Genomic DNA, 6849 nt, shown 5'->3' with positions numbered 1-6849 from the left:
CACGACTGTCATCTGGATCCGGAGAGGTGTGGCGCCGGAGTAGCGCAGCGACGCCGCGTACGCCTTCGACTCGCCCAACTAGGCTCGTTGGTTCGCCTTCGAGCACGAGGAGGCGAGGCGGCGCGGCGTGCGCGAAGTTGGCCGCAGGTCGCCGCCGCCCCCTCGTCGTCTGCGACGAAGACCAGGAGGCGGAGGTCGCCTACCAGGCGACCATGGCGGTTGTCCTCCGGGAGAGTGAGGAGGAGGAGCGTCGCAGGGAGGAAGAGGATGTGGCGTACTAGGCGGCCATGGCCTTCTCCGCGGCGGGCGACTACGTGGTGCCGCCGGTGTCCCCGCCTTCCCCCGTTAAGGCCGAGCCGGAGCCGACCCCCATCGAGCGCTACTCATGGACCGGGCAAGTGCGCGAGTGGGTCAGCGCTCCGCGCGGTCTAGACGGGAGCGATGCCGGCGCAGGTGGCGGTGTACCTCGAGCAATGGCGCCAGCAACGGCTAGCCAAGGAGCGTCGCCACGGCGAATACCTCGAGATGCTTGAGCGCGACGCTGAGGAGGAGCAGCGTGAGGCCGAGAAGGAGACGCTCCAGGTCCAGGCGGCAGTGGCACAGCCCGCGCCCGACATGAACGACCTCTGGAACACGACGTTCCCCTGGGCCGGCCTTGCGCCGATGCTCATCGACCTCATCGGGCCCGACGACGATGACGACGCCTAGGGCAGCGTGCCACCTCGTAGCTAGCTTTTTTATGTTGGATGTGAACGTGTGGACTATCGTCGGCCTTCGTGGCCGGCTTTTATGTTTAATTAAATGTTTGTTTTTTATTTTCGAGTTAATTACACTTTTAATACATAAACTTGCATGGTGGATACAAATTCATACATAAAGTTGAAAAATGTCACAAAGTAGTACAACAACTTACGTTTGAGGTAAATTTACATGCATTTCCGTCTCAGGCCGTTATCTCTTTGTTAACTATGTTTACTTGGCAAGCCAGCTAGTCTGGGCCTGTGCTTTCTTAAAGCTGGTCGTAATGGGAGTATCATAAGTAGTATCATACAATTAATAATATATGGTATTTCCCATTACAAGCAGCCTAAGTGCGGACCCCACATATAAGTGCTAATAGAGAAATAAAATGAAGAATTAAATATCGAGTGAAGCCGACGGGACTCGAACCAAAGACAACACAACATTGACCTAGAGAGGCTAGCCAGTCCACCAACAATTACTTGTTGATTAATTAGTCATAGTCTCCTTATATCATTTATAGAATTGTTCTTGTTCTTTCTTCACATAATTTTTGAAACCAAACCGGTGTGCCTCCATGTTCACATTTTTACAGCCCTACTGCTCATCTACTGGCCCATCAGCTGGTTTTTTAGGCACTATAAATTAGGACGTATTCTTTACTAAGAGCATTTATAACTGGATCCTCCGTACTAGCCCTAGATGCCCCGACGAGCTGCCCGGTCACTGTCCGGACCAAAAAAATGCCACCCAACCGGGCTACCCATATCTGGCCTAAACATCCGGACTGGCCGGCACTCCCCATATTCCGCCATATATGGGGCGGATATGGGGAGTCTCGGACGCGCCTGTTGCCTGGGCACACCCGCCACGTAGGACTGACCGCTGGTGCCCGTGTCAATTCGGTCATATCCACCTCCCCTCTCCTTGCTTAAGCAACACTCTGATCTTCTCTGTTCACCCTCCTCCGCATTGCCGTCACCGGACTTCCGCTGGTATCGGTGCTCCCCCGCCATCTCAACTCAGGGCTTCGCCACCGGACACCACAACTCACACCTCCACCGGACAAGGTTGCCGCAACCGGACGACTTCCCGGTATGTCAAACTCCTCCATATTTTCACCGTGTGCTCACGTGTTCGATGAAATGTCTGACCCGGTTTTCTATTCTTTTGGTCATCGCTTCTATTTCACCAATGTATTCGGCATGGAAATCAGTAGACTTTGCAAATATCCTTTGACGACTTGGTTTTTACCCCCGGTTTGTAAAAGGACACGTCTGGTTCAATGGGCCAGTGTGCCAAATAATTGCTTGAAGGTAAAGTGTCGCTCGCGTGCAGTGCATAACTTTTTATTCAGATCAATTCTACCTAAAAGATATATAAGACCACCATATATACATCTAAACCAGTAATAATCTGTAGCTCACTGGCTAGTTGATTACGTGCTTGCCTTGAACTCCGGAGTTGCTCTTACGGGCGGAAGAAAAGAAAATGAGCAGGAGGAGGGTTTTTTTTTTTTTTTGAGGGGTGGAAAACATTATGGGTTGAACGGGAGTATTTATCATGGCTTGTGAAATGTGAATGGAAGCGGACCTTGCTACTTGGTTGGGCCACCCCTCGGTCGAGTCAGTCAGGCGGTCGGTCAGGTCAGGCATGACGTGAAAATCCGTGCGTGCCCATATACGGATTGCAAAAGAAAGAAAGAGAAACCCCACGCATGCGCATGCGCCTGCCTGCCACCCACCATACGTATTAACTTTTGTCATATACGTACTACTAAATCGGTTGTCAGATCTGGATGCGCCTTATCTTCTCGTTGCTGCCTGGATCCAACAAGGGAAACCCTAGCCTAGCCTAGCCGCCTCTCTCTCCTGCTCCTCTCCTCAGATCTCCGGCCTCCTCCTTCCAACTGCCTGCCACCACGGAAGGATCGATCGATGGCCTCACCCTTCCTTCCTTGCAACCAACCCCCTGCCACCGTGCACCCTTCTCCCATGGCGATGGCGATGGCTAGAGAGATGGATCTAGCCATCTGGCCCCGCCAGATCGAGGCGCAGGCCCGCTGGCCGGACGGCGGCAACGTACCTCCCCTCCATGTCCAGATGGGAAACAGCACGGTCAAGGTACGGTGGCTCCCGGAGACTCTCACGGCGGCCGGGCCGGGCTCCCCCAGCTAGCGCTTGTTCGTCTCATGGGTGGGTGAGTCCTCTGCTACTGCTAGGCTAGCTTCTTTCTTCTTTCATCTAATCTAATCTAATCCCCGGCCCCCTCTAATATAATCTAAGAAAGAAAACGAGTCGCATCTCACGAATCCATCCTTGTTTACCGCCATGTTTCTTCTGTCTTGGCTTGCAGGTTGGATCTGTCTGTATTTTATGTTACAATATTACAGATATTTCCCATCCATCGAGCAAAACGAATATCCCAGCTGTGTGCATAGTTTTTTTTTTAATCTTCTGTATATCAGCGGATGACAAAGCAAAAAAAAAAAATCCTTGTTCAGAAGATTCACCGGAATACGGTTTTTAGGGTGTTTGGATCTGTGGGAATTTTTCCTAAAAGGATATCAAACTCTTTGGGATTTTTCCCAAGAATTCATGCAGTCTATTATTTTTCAAGAATTTTTTTCTCAAACCTCTTCTTGCAATTCCTTTACTTTTGGTGGCCTATAAAGCACTCTTTGATGAGTTTTTTTTCCACACCCCTTAGTACCACTTTTATGGATCATCCGAATTAATACAGAGAACTATGACAATCCATACATTTTATTAGCCTAGCGGTGTCGCTAAAGCCTTTTAATCTTTAAGCACCAATCCTCACATTCTTTGCTTTCATTGTTATAGTCCACTTTTCACTGGTGCTAAGGTGATATGAGGGTATGTGCTAAGATTAAAAAACTTGGTGTCCAATGCTATGCTAGAGTAATCTTAATTAGTCATTTTAGATTAGTGATCTAAATGATCTCATATTTCTTTACTCGTAGTAGAATCAGAGGAAAATAGTTGGAGTATGAAAATTTTCTTTGGTGCGTCTATTTCGTTTAGGAAAGAAGAAAAGGAAAAAAAGAAACAGAGTTTTCCTTTAGTCCATGTACCAAAGGGAAAATAAATAGAAATTTGACATCTAGTATTTAAGACATGGGACAGACGAGAGTGAGTTTTTTTAGCATAAGAACATGCAAGTGATACTTTTGCTTGTGATTTGATTTGACTTTTAACAACAAATTAATTTTGTATGTGTTTCTCTTAGGATTTTGATTTTTTTAATCAAGTTACATAAGTTAACAATATTTATACGTGTCTAATAACCGTTGTGCAGGCGTGGTTCTATCAGAGAGATTGGTGCACTTTGAAATCGTCCATTTGCTTGTGGGGTTTATTTACTTTTTAAGTATGTGCTCATCTTTTGGGGATGTGTGCACATGGCCCAAGCTGTCCACTCGAAATGAATGAATGGAGGCTGTCCACTCCTTCTCTATCTCTCTAGACAGATAGATCCATGGACATCTTTTTCTTGTTCAGTTTCCTTTGCTGTACGTGTATTCATTCAGTTCTTCAGGTTTGATGTTGGCCTGTTCTGATATGATGTTGCTATCTATACAACAATTGTTTGTTCAGGCACATAGCCACCCTGCTTTGCTCGTGACAGGCGGGCTGCTGCTGCATTTGACTTCTTGCTTGTGAAGGTGTCTAGATCCTGATGCATAGTCAACTCTCGGTAATCGTTCTATTGTCAATTCCTCTCTTTTTCCCCTACTCTGTCATGATAGTTTCTCATCCAAAAAATATAAAAAAGTACCTGAGATACAGAATTTATTTTAAACCTTTAACTTTTTTCATGTTGTTTTGGTCTGACTAGACAGTTTACTGATATTATTTGTTTCTATCTATTAAATTTTGCCAAACTGCTGAGGTCTCAAAATGTATGTGAAAGAAGAGATGCTTGAGGAGGGAGTAATTAGTAACCAAAAAAATCAACTAACCCAGCTGCCGGGTTGTAGAAATAAACCAAAAAAACCCAGTCAAACAAATGGTCTAGATGCATCTCTGCTAGGGGAGTGCAGCTTTACCCGAGCCAGTGCTTAATCTTGATTTTAGACTGCTGGTCACTGTAAGTTGACTTTTTGAACCACATCCCTTGGCATCAAGTTAGTAACGAAATCATACACATCCCAATACTAATGAAATTAATTTAACGCTAAAGCTTTCACCAACATTCTGCAATTAATAATTAGGAACATTTCACCCCAAATGGACCATGACTTACTAGCACTCGGTCTACGTTCTCGTATGTATAGCAAACATGCTCAAAATTTCTTTAACAGTTTATGAATAGTTTTGAATGAAGACTTTTTATTCAACTCATTCAGCATCTTTGAGCGTTCATCTGCATGTTATACCTGCTTCCTGCAAGCACCAGAAAGAAAGGCAGTAAGTTATGCTACTTCATTTATGTTCTCTTCTCACATTGTGCGCCAGATGTGGATGATGATGTGCAGCACAAGGTAAAATAAGATGAAATGATCAAACAGGTTACACTGATTCCATCATTGTTGAACCCAGCTTAACAAAATGCATTCTCAGAAGCTTGTTTGTGCCTGGCACTCCCTGGATAATGTCAGCTAATAAACTTGTTTATCTCTGTTTGGGGGTACAAAATTAATTTCTGCTCTTCATTTTGAAAAGTCAAACACTACTATAGTTGTACCTCAGTTAATAGAGAGCTCAAAAAAGCAAGAGTATGCCGTCAATAGCACCATTTTAGCAAATAGGCATCTGTCCTTAACTAGTTTGTACTAAATATGAAGCATGCTTCACATCAAATTGGTAGTCAGCTTCACAACATTATTAAATATATTAGCATGGTCGAGCAGTTTCACAAAGCTAAGCTTCACAACATTATTGGATATATTTTGGTTTATATATTTTGGACGGAGGGAGTAGTATGTTAGTATGCAATTCCACATAGTGAAAGTGTAGATAAATAAACATGTTTGGTGCGCAAATTTAGTTTCTCTTGTTCATTTTGAAAGCCAATCACTAGTATTATTCCTAGCTAGGACATTCAGTTGATAAGGCTAAAAACAAGTATTTTTTTGTTTCAGCTGCACCAGTTTAGCAAAGAAGAGGAGGTACAAGCCATGTATGTTTGGTTTTACCTTGATGGTGTGTTCACAAATGCTTCCCTGAAAGGTGTTTGATTAACAAGCGACGCTCCGTTCTGCAGAGGTGCAAGCAAAGCAATTTTGATATCAGAGATGAAAATGTAGGTGTAGAGATGGTTGTAATTTAGGTTGCACTCACATGGATGTTATTCATAACAGACAGGAGGTGCTATTTATGTCAAAATAAATCACAGATTGATTTTTCCTAGTGTATAAAACCTGGAACAGAATGACAGGGCTAAGCTACCTGTGAATCTCGATGTGGGACTCACGGTCTTTGGCAAGCACATTTTCGTTGCAGAGGTCGCACTCGATCCTGATTTCAGAGAGCGCCAGGGCCCTGAGCCGGGCCTCCTCATTTTTGGCTTGCACCAGCTCCTTCTTAAGCTCAGATTTATCTTTGATGAGACGCCTCTTATCTTCTTTGTGATCCCTGTCACTGATGAAACAAGAATCAGTCACACTCCTTGCTTGGGAGGTGAAAAACAAGAAAAAAAGGGGAATGATTCAAGCTAGACGCACGCACATGATCTCAAGCTTGTGCAGGAGCTCTGCCTTATCCTCTCTTAGCCTCTCCTCCAGAGCCTCCCTGCACGCAAAGGCAAACGCAGTTAGCCAATCTGGTCTTGTAAAACAAACAGAGGACGTAGGGAGGGAGGGGGTCGCTTCACATACAAACGCTCGATCTTGCGCTCCAGGTCTTCCTTGTCAGTAGCATACAGCTTCTCGTACTCGTCCCTGCACCCAATCCCAACCGAGAGGAGGTGACCAACACAACATATGGATGGATGGATGGAGTCAAGCAGAGAGAGAGAGAGAGAGGGGGGGGGGGGGGGGGGGGGGGGGGGGGGGGGGGGGGGGGGGGGGGGGGGGGGGGGTTCGATCGATCGAGATCCAACTACTACTACTACTTACAAATGGTCCTCCCAAGTGCTTCACCAGCT

At 45.7% G+C, this 6849-nt stretch overlaps 1 long non-coding RNA gene across 3 annotated transcripts; it reads left to right on the top strand.

The window, feature by feature from the left end:
• The first annotated feature begins 2358 nt into the window (after window positions 1-2358).
• On the top strand, window positions 2359-6205 carry LOC125524159. 3 transcript variants are annotated; one of them, XR_007290575.1, is made up of 2 exons: window positions 2359-2936; window positions 4060-6205. It is a non-coding gene; the product is annotated as an uncharacterized LOC125524159 (long non-coding RNA). The 3 variants fall into 3 exon arrangements; XR_007290573.1 differs by having other exon boundaries at window positions 2359-2940; window positions 4359-6205; XR_007290574.1 differs by having other exon boundaries at window positions 2359-2940.
• The last annotated feature ends 644 nt before the right edge of the window (window positions 6206-6849 follow it).

This window comes from Triticum urartu, chromosome 7 (genome assembly GCF_003073215.2).
Source record: "Triticum urartu cultivar G1812 chromosome 7, Tu2.1, whole genome shotgun sequence".
Taxonomy (NCBI): Eukaryota; Viridiplantae; Streptophyta; class Magnoliopsida; order Poales; family Poaceae; genus Triticum; species Triticum urartu.
Note: the sequence above shows the minus strand (reverse complement) of the source record. Positions and strands in the feature narration are given on the sequence as shown.